The 16,717-nt window shown below is 36.5% G+C and overlaps 1 protein-coding gene across 9 annotated transcripts in view; it reads left to right on the plus strand.

Annotated features, from left to right (window-relative positions):
- Nucleotides 1-16,717, plus strand: part of LYPLAL1 (lysophospholipase like 1) — a 152,687-nt gene that overhangs the window by 57,742 nt on the left and 78,228 nt on the right. For 5 of the 9 annotated variants that reach the window (XR_008677433.2, XR_008677434.2, XR_008677436.2 and 2 more), the window contains exons 7-8: nt 7,900-8,163; nt 9,133-9,242. The gene's annotated coding sequence lies outside the window, so the exon portion shown is untranslated. Of the gene's footprint in view, nt 1-7,899; nt 8,164-9,132; nt 9,243-14,322; nt 15,149-16,717 lie in introns of those variants that run through there. The other 4 variants (XR_010134455.1, XR_008677439.2, XR_010134454.1 and 1 more) reach the window with 2 other exon arrangements.

The following is a 16,717-nucleotide window of genomic DNA, read 5'->3' on the forward strand; positions in this document are numbered from 1 at the left end:
ATTTTCATACAACTGGCCTTTGGATTTCAGGAGACATGTTTTCTCTTCAAATTCTACATTTTATTATCTTAGCGTTCATACTGTGTTTGTTTCGGAAAGGGTATTTGTACTACCTGTGTTCACCTAAAGTCTGTGAGTTTTTAAGGGAGATATTTATCACATAGATTTGAGACCCCCAAACAACTTAGCTCTTCTGTAACTCAACAGTAATGCCCGAGCTCAGATAGACTCAGTGCAGTTCATTTAAAAATATAAATACATACATACACACAAACATATATGCATACTTTTTAAAAAAACAGTGTAATATGAAGTTGGGCCCTTACCCTATACTGTATACAAAAATCAGCTCGGAATGGATCAGTGAGGGCTAAACTATAAAATTCTTAGAAAAAAACATAAGAAGAAAGTTTCATGATAATGGATTTGGCAATGATTTCTTGGGTATGACAGCAAAAGCATAAGCAGCAAAAGTAAAAATAGATGGATTAGATTACATCAAAATTACAAACTTCTGTATGTCAAAGGATACTATCAACAAGTGAAATGCACCTATGAAATGGGAGAAAATATTTGCCAATCATTTATCTGATAAGAGATTACAATCTGGAATACATAAAGATCTCCTACAACTCAACTGCAAGAAAACAAATAAACCAGTTAAACAATTGGCAAAGGATTTGAATAGACATTTATCCAAAGAAGATATATAAATGACCAGCAAGCATATGAAAAGATATTCAACATGCCTACTCATTAGGGAAATGTAAATCAAAACCTCAATATATCACTGCCCATCTGATAGGATGGCTACTATTTAAAAAAAAAAAAGGAAAATAACAAGTGTTTGTGATGATGTGGAGAAATTGAAACCCTTGTGAACTGTTGTGAGGATGTAAAATAATGCTGCCACCATGGAAAACAATATTCCAGTTCCTCAAACAATTAAAAATAGAATTACCTTATGATCCAGTGATTCTTCTTCTTGGTATTCAAAAACGTTAAAAGCAGGGTACACCCATATTCACAGCAGCATTATTCACAATAGCCAGAAGGTGAAGCAACCCAAATGTCCATCAATAGGTGAATGGATAAACACAATGTGGCACATATACAGTGTAATATTATTCAGCCTTTAAAATGAAATAACTTCTGACATGCTACGACATGGATGAACCTTGAAGACATTATGCTAAGTGAAACAAGACAGTCACAAAAGGACAACCACTTATTTGAGGTATCTAGAATAGTTCAACTCATAAAACAGAAAATAGGATCGTAGTTGCTTGGGGATAAAGGAGGGAGTGATAGGGAATTGTAAAACAGGTATAGGTTCAGTTTTGCAGTATGAAAAGCTCTGGAGATTGTTTGCACAATAGTATTAATATACTTAACATACTAAACTATACACTTAAAAATGGTTAAGATGGTAAATTTTGGCCAAGCATGCTGGCTCACGCCTGTAATCCGAGAACTTTAGGAGGCTAAGGCAGGTGAGTTGTTTGAACCCAGGAGTTCAAGATCAACTTGGGCAACATAGGGAGACCTTGTCTTTACAAAAAAATTTAAAAAATAACTGGGCATGGTGGTGCAAGCCTGTAGTCCCAGCTAGTTTGGGAGGCTGGGGCGGGAGGATGGCTTGAGACCATGAGGTCGAGGCTGCAGTGAGCTGTGATCTGCACCACTGCACCCCAGTCTCAGTGACAGAGAGAGACCCTGTCTCAAAAAAAAAAAGATGATAAATTTTGTGTTATGTGCATGTTAGCACTTTAAATAAAAAAGGCCTAACAAAATGCAGTCAGATATCAATAATAATAAAGAAATGCTTTCCAAGGTAGTATAATCTCTGCCTCTAAGTATGACCATACACAGGGAAAAGAAGCTGTGATAGGGATTCTGAAAAAAGAGATGTAATGTGTATGGGTGATGGGGCAGAGGAGGAGAAGTAAAGAAAACATCAGAAAGACTGTAGCATCTTAGGTCATTTACATTAGGGTTTGAACCTTACTAAGTATTGCTATTTTGGGCCAAGTTCATTAAACATCCTGGTGCCTGACTTCTCCATGTTAAGTGATGATGGTATAAACCTTATAAGATCATTTGAGAATGAATTTATGTATGTGTGTTTGTTAGGTATCCAATACACAGCCTGGAACAAAGAATATACTAATAAATCATTACCATAATTATTGCTTATTTTCAAATAAAAATATTTTTGCTTCAAATCAAAATTGTTTTCAGCTTTGCAAAACAAAGTAGTAATATACTAAAAGTTATACTTAATGAATGTAACTCTTATTCATAAGCTATTGAATCAAATTATTATAGAGCCTAAAACCAAATAAACCTGTCTCTATTAGATAACTTCCTTAAGTAATAGTTTCTTTCCCAAACCAAATAAACAATACTCATAGAATACTAAGTGTAAAGGATTCCCATACTTATTTACGCACAAAAGATAATGTAATGTTAGTTAGAAAAGTTAAAATTTATATTTAGAGAAAATATTGAAAGTTATATAAAATAATAATGAAAATCTGCAGGTCAAACTAGAAGAAAACTATTGCTTCTATATTAATAATTGCCCATCACTCCAAAAACTTATTTTTCTATCTAGTGCTGTAAAACACCTTGAGACATTCATGCCATTCCTATAGAATTTTAAGTTTTGAAATATCTTTTATATAGGTCATTTATATAACATAACATGTGATTGCTGACCTGGTATTTTTATCACTTAGGAACATTTATTCATGTTCACTCAATTGAGTGCACATTGAGCAGTCCCTAAGACAAGTTATAATCGCAAACAATGGATAATGTATATGCAGCCTCTAATTTGGAGGCAAACTAAGAATTTCATCTTTTAAAAATTTTTTAAGTTTATTCATTTCTTTATCCCTGTATTTGATGAAATAAGAATATGACAACAATCTGAGCCACTTAAAATGATTACTAAAGCATTAATTTTTCACACTGGCTTACTATGTATATCTTGCATAACATAATACAAGATCTGTCATTTGTTTACATTATAATTCACTTTGACCAAGATGTCCTGAAGAAAATTGTAGATTGATTTAATTAAAATATTATTGGGGCTTGACTGCAGAACACATGCTTTGAGATGGCTGACAAGACACTTTGCAGAAGCTTGAGATAACCATACTATCAAATCACATACAAACCAATGTATTTGTTCATGGCTGCATAGGTAAGCAAAAATGTAAACATCTGAAACATAAAGGTGACATTCTTAAAACGGAAAACTTTTTGCACTGAGAACATAACTTTCTAAAGTTAATAACAAGGGATCCTTGATTACTACCAGACCCCTCTGAAAGGGAAAGTGAGGCTGTCAAGCCAAGCATTTTTTACAGGACATAATTTAATTACCTATGGATCAATGTGGAAGAATAGGCTGGGATCTGACTTGATATCAATGCACTTTTAATATTTCAGATAATGTATTTTACATTCAGTTTTGGAATATGTGCCATGACCAAACATGTTTTTGCAGAGTAGAACAGAAATCAAGACTGCCATTTCTACTACATGCGTACGCACATATAGGGTGTATTCAAAAACAGAATTGCCTACTTCCTACATGGTTTTCTAAGGCATTCATTATGTATGTGAGCCCCTAAATTCAAGTATAGTCTTGGCATGAGGAAGATTTTTCGATGCCAATATGGAGATTAAGTACACTATGCTTGCTTTATACATGAATTTCCAGCATTTAATAAAGTTCCTGTCTACCTTCAGTGCATTTTTGTAAGGAGCCCAGAGAGTAAGTTGACCTTGTGAAGTTCCATTATCCAGGAGAGGACCAAAGACATGGTTCTGAGGTCGGGCATTTGTTTGGTTTTTCAACAATATTGTTTTCATTATAGTGAGCTTAAATAAGCATTAGCAGCCTTTCTATCAAAGAAATTAGTCCTTATGTGAAGGACCTATAAATAAAATTGTTATACAGTGGAATAATAGGAGCATGTAATGAAACTTGATTTCTAGCCAAACAAACATATGGACATTAAAAATAAAAAAAGGAAAATGTTCACTACATGGGTCCCATGTGGGATGATTGAAGCCATCCACTAACATCTGGATTCTATACATTTAGGAGCACTAGATTATTTCAGGCAGGAGACTGCTCTTACTATCTAGGAGTGTTGGATGTGAGAAGATGTGGTTTCTTGCGGAGGAGGAGAGGCTAAGTTTTCAACAGTTACCACACTTTGGTTTAACACATTTTAATGGATAGTGTAATATTAAGTGTCATGACATAAGCAGTGTTAGTAATTACAGCCTTAGCTATTATCTCAAAGCAAGTAATGATACCTCCATTTTGTATAAAGAGTGACTTTACAAATATCTGCATGGTTTTAGTTGTCTGTATCAGACCTCTTGTTAATTTCATATATTCGTTTTTACTTTCAGGCATTAAGTCATTCACAACCTTTATGGAATCCCTAACTGTCAATAAGACATTCTCTTAAGAAATAAAAGTATATCACTTTATCTACCAAAACAGTCCATTCATTCATAAAATCCTAGAAACAATATTTTCATATACCTCTGAGTTTTCCTAGTCTTCTGTGACAGTGTAAAGTATCAAAATAGTGAACTATAGTTGGATAGTCTACTTGAACTTTTTATGAATTTTAAAAACAGTGAAATACCAGTTGCCTATAAGAGAAATCACCTTAAAAAAATTTTAACTTCTGGGGTACATGTGCAGGATGTGCAGGTTTGTTACATAGGTAAACGTGTGCCATGGTGGTTTGCTGTACCTATCAACCCAACACCTTGGTATTGAGCCCAACATGGATTAACTATTTTTCTTGATGCTCTCCCTCCCCCACACCCCTTGACAGGCCCCAGCGTGTGTTGTTCCCCTCCCTGTGTCCATGTGTAAGAGAAAGCACTTCAGTTGTTTTTTTTGTTATTGTTGTAGCAGCTAAAATTGTATTGGTCCATAAAAATGCTAAATAAAAAATAATTCTGTTAACTAAAATTTCCCACTGAGTATTTTGACAAGAAGAAATTAATGGTTAAGACAACATAAAAAGTCAGCTCAGCACAAATGAATATGCACACTCATTGGAAATTTCCTACTACACATTTGGGGCTGAGAATATTTTAGTGAGCTATTGTGCTAAATAAGTCATCAGCAGAATAAAATACATGGATTACTATATGTTTCAAATTTCACTGTTTAAATATTTTATACTTTATTTTCAGTGCAACGGAAATGTATCCGTTTCTTTTTCAAGTAACATTGATGTGGATTATATATTAACCAAGCCATGACTCTCAACAAAGACTCAGACTCTGTGTGTGGGAGAAAAAAGCCTGGGGAAAAGTTTTCAACAGTTACCAAAGATTTTGTCAACACATTTTATTGGATAATGTGATACAAAGTTTCACCAGATAGGTGGTATTAGTAATTACAACATATGACACCATCTCAGAGCAGTAATGGTGACTCCATTTTGTATAGAGTTATATTTGTTATCTTGTTGCTCGGTCTACTTTGATAAAGAACTTTCTACTTTTCTTCTTTTCTCCTTTTGTCTAGTTTTTGTCGGTTTGTTGTTGTTGTTTTGTTTTGTTTTTTTCAAATTTCAACTTAGACTTCTCTTCCTCCAGGAAGCTTTCTGGGAACACCAAGACTGAGATAGGCTCCCCTGGGTTTTATCATAGCACCTTATGCTTCCTGATTTATGGCACCTACATTATAATTCTTTATTAATATTCTCTTCACTTGTCCCACGGTCACCTCAGCAATTTATGCTCCATTAGGGCAGGACTGTCTCACTGGTAACTTTATCCCCAGCATCTAGCACAATCCCTGGCCTAGACAAGTTGCCTAATATATGCTTATTGAATGACTGAAGTCATGAATGAAGGAAAAATAAATGAATGGGACATCTATGCACCTGGCTTTTAGACTTTGCCATTATTGCATGGCTTTTAGCAAATCACTGAATATGTCTCAGCCTTAGTTTCCTCAAGTTCCAACTGAGCAGTGCAAGCAAGATGATTTCTGAAAGCTTGGTGGATCTAAACTTTTTTTTTTTTTTTTTTTTTTAGACAGAGTCTCGCTCTGTCGCCTAGGCTGGATCGCCCCGGCTGGAGTGCAGTGGCGCGATCTCGGTTCTCTGCAACCTCCACCTCCCGGGTTCACACCATTCTCCTGCCTCAGCCTCCCGAGTAGCTGGGACTACAGGCACCCGCCACCGCGCCCGGCTAATTTTTTTTTTTTTTTTTTTTGTATTTTTAGTAGAGACGGGGTTTCACCGTGTTAGCCAGAATGGTCTCTATCTCCTGACCTCGTGATCTGCTCGTCTTGGCCTCCCAAAGTGCTGGGATTACAGGCGTGAGCCACTGCGTCCGGCCTAAACTTTTAATGTTTCTGTGATGACCCCTTTGGAATAATCCTTTCTTCAGAGTACTATTTCATTTGCCTGAGATATGTTTTCTAGAACTTCATACACCATGTTGAGGAAAACTTGCTTCTATAAGCAAATTGATAGCTAATAATCCAGATATAAAGCCTTTAAACAAAGCTTCTGGGGCCAGGTCTGGAACCATTGCAGACTTTGTACATACTCTCTGCTCTACAATGTTGAGATCATCAGAGAAAATCAAATAGAAAATAATAAAATAAAATAGGCCCTTACTTTACCCATACCAGCACAGGTAAACAACAATATAAACCTCAACTTATTTAAAATTGTCATTAACCATTTTAAAAATAAAACAAGATAATTGGACTGTGAAGATGAACATATGATCTCATTACTGTTGTTCAGATAAATATGTTTTGGGCATTTACTATATGAATTCACCTAAAACGTAATCAGAGAAGATACTATTTTAAAAATATGGCAAATATATCTTCAGTATAGAATGACTGACCTTGAGAAGGTGTTCAAAGATGTGTGGATTATGTGCTGATGAGGGTTTGTCCCAGGAAATTTGTGCATCAAGATAATTACTTTAATTATTTTCTATTTCTCTGTCATAACCCCCCTCCTATCCCTCTCCTTTCTGATAGCCAGGGAGACTATCAGATGATAATAGCTAACATTCATTCAGGATTTACTTTGTGTCAGGCACTGTGCCAGGAAATATATTATTATTTCCAGTTTACAAATTAGGAAATTATAAAATAAATGAGAGAGCTGGGATTTGAACATACGCTATCTGAACAAAGCCCAGATGTGCAGTTACTACTGTGCTGCCTCGGCAACCTGCTAGCCCTTAGTGCATTTCCAGAATCCAGCACAGTTCCTGGTACACAGTAGGTACTAAGTTTATGTTTGCTGAATTAATAAGTTAGTAAATGGATGAGTAGGTAGCATTCCAGAAGTAGAAGGGAAGACCAGAAATATGAAGATACCTCAGAGAGTTGGTCAAGATGACAATGAAATTTTCTTTATGGAAGAAGCACTATCGGGATATAGAGAAAAATTTTTGTTTATAGAAGTATGTTTGTGATTTGCAATGTGTGTGTGTGTTTTCTTGTGTCAGCACATATAATAGTTTAAACATAATTAGATCTAAAGCTCAAAGTGAGATTTAGGTATTATATTCCAATTTATAGTCAACTAAATGTGACAATATAAACTCCTGACAAGTAAGGATTATAATGGCAATCTTGGCAGATCTTCAAGTATGCTGCTAGAATACATCACAATATTTTAACTCTCCATATTTAGGCCTGGAATAAAGTTAAATTACAGCATTTTCCTTACAGACATTTAATCCAATAATTATTACTGAATCTGTTCAGTTGCTCATTTTTATGTGATCACTAGACTTTTCCCTGCTCATCAGATGGTAATCAACGGATTTGCCAAAGATTCACTGAGATGCAATGTTTTTACCTAGGGTGAAGAAAAGGTCACAGTATTTCTACTATCATTAAACCTTGTCAAACAATGAATCCAATGGAAAAGACAATATGATGCAGTCTGAAATGTTGAGGTCCTGGTTCTAAGACACATGGAAAAATATAAAGTTGATTTCATAGCATATTACACTACAGTTGTATGTCTGTGTGGTTTTCATAGCCCAGCTGGGAAAGAGTGGCTACTGGAAGACTTTGAAATCACGTGTGCCCTTGTACGTTCTCCTGGACCTAAGAATGGCAATGTAAGTAAATTAGTGAAGTATGTCATGGAAATGGCCTAGAGAAATATAACTTATAAATACCTGCATATTGAAAATACATACTTTTAAACAAGCATGGAAAAATCTTTAGAATTCTCAGTGGTATAGCTTTAAAATGAAACTGACATGACAAAGTGACAGACCTAGGGTTTTATATAATTTTGGAAGATTTTCTACAAAATGCATTGAAATAAAATTCCATTGCATAATGACAAAACTATGGTCCACACGCTTAAACTGGAACATGTACAGATCCTTAAGTTTATTTGTATATAGGCTAATTTCCCTTCCCATTTATGGTTATTTGAAAATATTGTTAAAATTTAAGCAGAACTATAATATCAAGAAGAAAATAAGGAAATAACTTTTTGCTCCCTATGATTTTAAATTATAAAAGCCAAATTCCCCAAAATGAATACTTTAGCACTAAATTCTCATGTTTCATTCTTTTTCAATAAAATTGTTTTCAATTAGTTCAAGTAATATTTATTATGTACGGACAGTACACTATAGTTGAGTTCCAAGAACTAAGAAAATTGGGTGGTCTTTTGTGTAAGAGACTGCCTAAATTTTCCAATTCCATTCTCTCTTCCTGTGCACACGGAAGACTACATTGGACTCTTTCCCAGTGGAACGTGGGTACAAATGATGTCCACCACTTCTAGGCCTGATCCTTAAAATGTCACCTGGGCGCAGTGGCCTACATCTATAGTCCAGCTATTCAGGGACGCTTAGGCAGGAAGATCACTTGAGCCCAGGGGTTCAAGGCTGCAGTGAACTATGATCATGCCACTGCACTCCAGCCTATCTCAAAATATCTATATATATATCTATATATAGCTATCTATATTATATATATAAATAAATATATATAATCTCTCTCTCTCTCTCTCTCTATATATATATATATATATGGATTTTTCATGATATTTCCACTGTTGACATGGCCAGAAGAAAAGATATCCATGATGGTGATGCCACTAAATAGAAGCATCTTGGATCTTACTACTTGGAGTAGAACCACACAAGGAGAAGCCATCCAACCTACATAAGACTATGACGTGAGCAAGAAATACAATTTTATTATATTATCTATTGACACTGCGAGAAGTTTGTTTATAATAGCTAGTTTTAATTTTCCTAACATATACAAGAAAACTTACATTAGGTGGAGTTAATGGTAAAATAAAAGCCTGAATAATACAGCATTGACCTAGAATTTGGGCATGAGCTTTCCAGAAACAAAGCAAGCTGGATAGCTAGAAATCCTTACCTTCTTGGGTTGTAAATTCTAATTATATCTAGACATCAAAGAATGAGAGTTAAGACTTCTGAGCCACATTGACCCAGTACAATTTCTCAGTTTAATAAAGTAACTGAGAGCTGTCAATGGAAGAGACCACTACTCACTTTCTAAAATAAACTTCCTAAAATAAAAATCTGAAATTATTACTTACTACGAAAGGGAGATCTGTGCTTGTGAGATAGAAAATCTATATAGAGAGTTTGGGAAACCATGGAGTTAAGGACTTGGCAGATTTTCAGAAACAGAGTTTGGAGATTGATTTTTAGCTAGGAAGTGAGGAAGACTGTTGTCAACTGGCTGTCTTTCAGAGGGATGTTAACTGGAGTGAAGGTGGTGTTGACCAGCTGGCTTTTAAAGTGTGATTACAGATGCAAAGTTGTCATTGATTAAATAGGATGGATTTAAAACTAATTTGAGTTGTTACTGGCTTTCTGTGGCCAGTAAACAGAAAACAGTCTATTTTTTCTTAGGAGATCAATCTATGATAAAATTTAAAATATGTTTTTTTAACCTTTGGTTAAAGGTAGTTTTAAAATAGATGCTATTAAGTTGAGAGGGTAAGGCATCAAAGTGAGAAAGCAAAATATATCAGGCTAAGAACTATGTCCTGAGAGGGATTTGGAGTGGGGTTATTGACCAGTACTATTGACTATTCAACTGACTGGAAGCAAATAGATCAGAAGCCTACTAAGGTTTTGAAGTAATTTATATTGCCAGAGAAACCATGAAGATGGACTTAAACCAACCACTGGTCTCCAACCTTCTGTTATTACAAAGTTGGCATACTACCCCATGTCCACCTCCAAACAGTCCAAGGAGACCAGGAAGAACCTAGCAGAGAACAGGCCAGGGGTCATGGAGAATGATGGACAAAGTAGTCCCTTCCAGAGACAGAAGCAGGGCCTATTCAGAGCACTTCTACGTGCCTGCAGTAGAGACCTTTACAATGCCTGCCTTGCTGGATTCCATCACTGCTGTGGAATAGTAACTGCTTTGTGCCTCTCACACTTTATTTTTCTAAATGGAAACTTTAATTATGGCTTATTATGTCCCTGTTCCATCATTGTGCATTGGTTGGGAGTATGTAGTAGCCACAAAATTGACTCACAATGAATCTTGCTATAAGAATTACTAAAGAAAATAGTTGAAAAAATTTTATATATAATTAATATATATAAATATAGTTGTAAAAAATTAATATAGTTTTATAACTAAAATCTCAGATGATATTTATAAGATATTTGGAGATGGGCAAATAACAGTGGAAATTAAGAATTTGGCATAACAATTTTTGGCTGCATTTACAGTGTTTCTGAGTCAGGCCTGCAGACTGGAGTTTAAACTGTAAAAGCATTTCAGTCCTATGTGGGCTAAGGAGCACCGGTGTGTGTCAAACCAGGCATCCGCACGTTGTGCTAGATCAGCTATTCCACATTTTAGCTTTTCTTATAACTGCAATCCAAAACAGGGGAAAGAATGGCTGGAAGGGAGTGCCAGCCTCTTGGATTCATGTAGTTTGGCCACAGGTTTTTACTCCCCAAACATGTGTCTCTAGGTCACTCTACATTTATGAATCTAGTAAGTTCTGATCACGGCTGCGGATTTCAGAGAGATTTACAACACAGTGGCTTTACCAACAGAATGGTGATCAATTTTGTTTATGCATAATTTTTAATGGAAATATATTTTGGAATTGAAGAAATAGAAACTAAAAACAATTGAATTTTCACAAGTCCAAAGACAAAGAGGACAATTAAGAAGGCCTATGTCTAGAAGAACACTGTCTCCAGAAATCAATTTTAATCAAAAAATGAAGGAAGGATTAGAAGCTTTGAGTCCTATGCTTTGGCCTTACTATTAGAAAGGAGCAAAGAGGCAGTAAGAATAAAAACAAAATAAAGGAAGAGCAGGTTTATTAAGCTGGAGGAAGAAATATTTCCTTAGGAAAATTGTTGAGGTTGTAGGCAGGTTAGGCGAGCATGATGGAGAAAAGGAGATCTGAGAGGATACGCTAGAGTTTTGGAAAGGGAAAAGGAGGTGTGCCCAGCTACACATAGCTGTTTTAAAAAAAAATTTAAAAAAGGTCCCGGCGCAGTGGCTCATGCCTGTAATCCCTGCACTTTGGGAGGCCGAGGTGGGTGGATCACCTGAGGTCAGGAGTTCAAGACCAGCCTGGCCAACATGAAAACCCAGTCTCTACTAAAAATACAAAAAATTAGCTGGACGCGGTGGTGGGTGCCTGTAATCCCAGCTACTTGGGAGGCTGAGACAGGAGAATCGCTTGAACCCGGGAGGCAGAGGTTACAGAGAGCCTAGATCGCACCACTGCACTCCAGCCTGGGCGACGAGAGCAAAACTCCATCTCAAAAAAAAAAAAAAAAAAAAAAAAGGATTTGGGAGGTAGGGAGGTAGGGGAGGGCTTTTTTAAGTTACTAACAAATCCAACAAAATGACCAAAACTCACAGAAATGTACAAGAGGAAAGCAGGCAAGATCTCGGAGAGAAGCCTAAAAAGAATCCCCTCAGAGGGACCATAATCAGAAAACTATCGATATGAGCCTTTTAAAAGTTTCTGGTAGAGTCCATAAATGCAATTGGAAAACCAATGCTCAAAGACTGAGGATTATTAAGTGACCTTCACGATGACATAGTTATAGTAAGTGAGGGATGCAGTTATTGCCTATGCCTTGAAAAAACATGCCCAATAAGAAATATAAAGAAAGGCACAGGGAAGTGAAAATACTGAAGGAAAGCCAGGTAGGGCAGTGGTTTATAGAGTAGGTCTGGATGTTGGTCTGATAGGAGAATGCCTCTTGGGTAGAATTGTGTAACACTCATGATTGAGATAGTGCAAGTTATTTAAGACCTGGAAAATTCCACAGTGGAGGAGGGATACTGCCTGGTAGAGCACATGGCAGGGGGATTGCCTCTAATAGGAGACAGGTGTCGGAAGCATCATCAGCTTTCTCAGTGAGGACTGTATGGAAGGGAATTCTCCAGCTGATGCACACTTGGGGATTAGGAAAAATGTTCCTAAAAGTCAGATTTCATTGTTCCTACAATTCCAAACCAGGCTTCATGGTAGAAACCACAATATATGTTATAAAAGACCACTTGTGGCTGGGCACAGTGGCTTACATCCGTAATCCCAGCACTTTGGGAAGCCGAAGTAGGCAGATCACCTGAGGTCAGGAGTCGGAGACCAGACTGGCCAACATGGTGAGACCCCATCGCTACTAAAAATATAAAAAGTTAGCCAGACATCGTGGTGCATGCCTGTAATCCCAGCTACTTGGGAGGCTGAGGCAGGAGAATCGCTTGAACTCAGTAGGTGAAGGTTGCAGTGAGATGAGATCATGCCACTGCAAAAAAAAAAAAAAAACAAAAAACACTTGCCATAAATTTCTTCCTTTCTCTTCCTTCTTTCCTTCTTTCCTTTTTTCCTTGCTTCTTTATTCTTTCTTTCCTTCCTGCCTCCCTCTTTTTCTTTTTTCCTTCTCTTTCCTTTTCTTTCTCCTTTCCTGCCTTCCTTCCTCTTTCTTCTTTCTCTTTCTTTCCCTTCCTTTCTTCTGTTCTCTTTTTTCTTCTTTTGCTTCCTGCCTCCCTCCTTCCCTCCCTCCCTCTTCCATCCCTTCCTTCCTTCCTTCCTTCTACAGTTCAGATCCTTAGAGGGAGCTCATTTACCATATCACATTACAATTTCAGAATTACAGGGTAAAAAGGGGAAATCAAGTTGCAACTTAGAATTGCTTAAACAGGCTAGTCAGGGAAGATGAGTACCTCGAGATGTTTTAGTCTGCCCTATGTCTGGAGTCCTAAGGGAACCTCATCCATTCTCTGCTGTGATTGCTAAGGAATCCCTTAGCAACTCCCAACTCAACACAGGCATTGAAATAAGAATGATAAATTGGAAGAATGAGTTTCAGATTTAAATGATTGTGAACTTACATTTAACTGCATTTTAACTTATATGAGAGCAAGAAAAGTTTTACTTTAATCATATCCTGCAGATTTGATAATAAAAAGACTTTATAATCAAATTTGAAGTGGACCTGTGTAAGCGGAAGATCTGTATAGTGTACAACTAGAGAATGTATGAAAGAAGGATCTATATTGTATCATGTTATTTTATGCTTTATCTCTGGTAAGCTATATTGAATTATATTCCTCAACAGAATTTGAAGTAGGAAATAAGAGTAAGGAGATAATTTCATCCTATAATGAACTTAGGCCTGGAGTTAATTTGATTAATATAAAATTCGACCCATTTCAGTGGCTTCTGTTGACAAAATCTAAGCTGCACACTGTGGACTCGAGTTGATAAACAACAGAGAGACTAAGACTTCATGAAGTTAGGAGATGGACCATCATGAGGGAATATCCTCTGTGTGTCGGGGGATGTGGGGAGTTAGCCATATCTTTGGTTCATGTTAGGTTTAATGGTTAACAAATTAAAATGCTAAAGAATATTATGAGTGAACCTCTTTTCCCTTTTGTTTTCTGATTTTCTGCAAAACTTCTGTTCACATAGCAATCCTGGTTTTGTGCCCCATCTTCTCCTTGCCCCATGAAGGAGAATGTAGTTATCTGATTGGCAGATGCCATCCGTGGTCCGTATTTCTCAACTGAGTAGAAACTGACTCACTAAAAGGCAGCAAGCCCCAGATCAATAAGAGGCAGAAATCTTATTCTCTAGTGATACTGCAGGATCCTCTAATGAGATCCTGTAGGCAAGCTGGCCCAAGGTCTAGACTTAGACTTCATTAACATATCTAAAGTCATGTTATCCAATCGGCTTTATTAGTACTAAAGCTGACATTTCTATCTTTATCTAGGTCTGATTTCTCAAATGTATCTGGACATGAGAGGAGAGGAAAAAAGATATTATTTACTGATTCCTTCTTATGCCTCCTGCATTCTCACCCTAACCTGGAGTGGCCGACACCAGAACTCTCTCCCTTTATGACAAGCAAATGCTCCGTTTACAAGTAGACAACCTTAATTTACATTGTTTTTCTTTTGGAGACAGGGTCTCACCCTGTTGCCCAGGCTCAAGTGCAGTGGCACGATTATGGCTCACTGCAGCCTTGATCTCCAGTGTTCAAGTGATCCTCCCACCTCAGCCTCCTGAGTAGCTGGGGCTACAGCACATGCCACCATGCCCAGCTAATTGTTGTATTTTTTGTAGTGATGGAGTTTCACCATATTGCCCAGGCTGGTCTCAAATTCCTGGGCTCAAATGATCCTTCTGCACTGGCCTCCCAAAATGCTAAGATTTCAGGCCTGAGCCACTGTGCCCGGCCTAACTTACACTTTCTATAAAATAAAGAAACATGTAATGGGAAGGCCGGAACCTTAAATTGAAAAACACCTAAGTTAAACTGCTGGCCCATTATGATGTGACTGTGGGCACATACACCTTCTTCCCTGTATCTGTTTTCTGATTTGAAAAGTGAGGATAATATCTCTCTGGCAAGGCTATTTTGAGTATTAAAATAGACATGTAATTATGTGCCTAATATCACATCTGGTGCAGTAGATACTAAGCAAAAGATTATTCTTTGTTAGCAATTATAACTACTTCTTAAGCAAAATCAAATTTTCATGATAATGTGTTGCATTTTCTAGTACATTATAGTCAATAAATGTTCATTCCTTTTACTCCAGACTTACACTCTGACGAATGAGTAATAGAATCCAAAGTAAAGAAATTTTGTTTTGTTTGTTAAATTAAAAAGTGCAATGCAAAAATCTTATAAAGAAACATCTGTCAAGTGAAATTCATAAGTTTCTTTACTTGAGAAAGTTCTAGTTTGTGCTTCGTTATTTATGGTACAGGTTTAAGAGCATGTTGGGTGGCCCAGCTGTTTCTCCTGTTCATTAGGAACGCTGGGCACTGCATACTTCTTAAATCCAAAAGCAATAGCTCTTTCCCTTATGATCCAGCTCAAGATGTAGTTAGAGTTAGCTGGACCAAAGGCTGAGTAGGACTATTAACCAGAACTAGGCTCTGCTTCTCCAACTTTGCATGCTTTCTGTGGTTTATAATGTGATTGGTAACCACGAAAGCTCAATATGACTATGTGGGTTAAAATGTATGCAAAATAATAAACAACAGCTTCAGCTTAGGAGAGGCACCATGTTTATTCAAGAATATGACATGATAGCAGTTGGCTTCTGGCATATGAGTTCTTTCTTAAGGCAAAAATCAAACGACCCATGTTAGACTTTTTTTTATTAAAGCCTCACGCACATGGTGCTTAGTTGATTTTTAGAAGAAATCAATGAGAAATGTAGGTGAGTACAGGGGAAAAGGGTAGAGAGAGTTAAAAAAAACCCATGAAAACATGAAATCAACTTTAGGGATTTTTTTAATCCTTGAAAAAGTAATATTACTGAACCAAATGATAGTCTCTCTATTAAGAAAACACTATACCACTTCTCAAAGTATTTCTTAATATGCATCTAAAGTTTCATTGTTAAAGAGTCAAATTTTCCAAATCAGAGAAAAGTATTACTTCATGGTTCCCAAGTTTCCAATCACTTAACATATGAAACATTGAAGTTTTAAGAGTCAAATGCTCCAAGTGAAAAGCATCTGTTTGATGTCGACGAGGTCCTGACAAATTCAGTGTTAAAAGACTCTTTGTGCTGCTCTTTGAAAATATATCACTTTATAATAAATCTCTGGGCTCTGACACTCTTGGTGATGAGGTTTGCTTTACAGACTTATGCAAGAGGATGTTTGCCACACCTGGCTCTTTGTGAGATGAGAGTGGCAGATTTTAAAATAGAAATTAGCATAGAGCTTCAGGTTTAGATGCTGACCTAAGTGCCTTTATTTTCTTTAAATTTGAGACATATATTATCAGAAGGGTGAAGGTTCTCTCCTCTCCTATCTGATTTTTGATTTCTCCTTTATTTCCAGAAAAGAAGTTACCAAATTATATAGCATGCCAGGAATTAAAGCTGTTGAAAATTTAATTATGAAAGTTGTCAAGACTGTGTCATTATGGCACTAATAACTTCAGATTGTTGGTAACGATTATTTCAGCCATTGTGGGGACTGGCTTATTTGCACAGAGACTGCATTCGATGTAAAATTTTCTATTTTGTGGTTGCTTCAGGGCGTGAAGGCTATAGTAAAAATAAATAGCTTACTCAACATTGAAGAGTATTGTGATGATGAATTAGACACCTAAAATTAGCATACTTCTTTAAAATATTATA

Source organism: Gorilla gorilla, chromosome 1, assembly GCF_029281585.2.
Source record: "Gorilla gorilla gorilla isolate KB3781 chromosome 1, NHGRI_mGorGor1-v2.1_pri, whole genome shotgun sequence".
In the NCBI taxonomy this organism is placed as follows: Eukaryota; Metazoa; Chordata; class Mammalia; order Primates; family Hominidae; genus Gorilla; species Gorilla gorilla.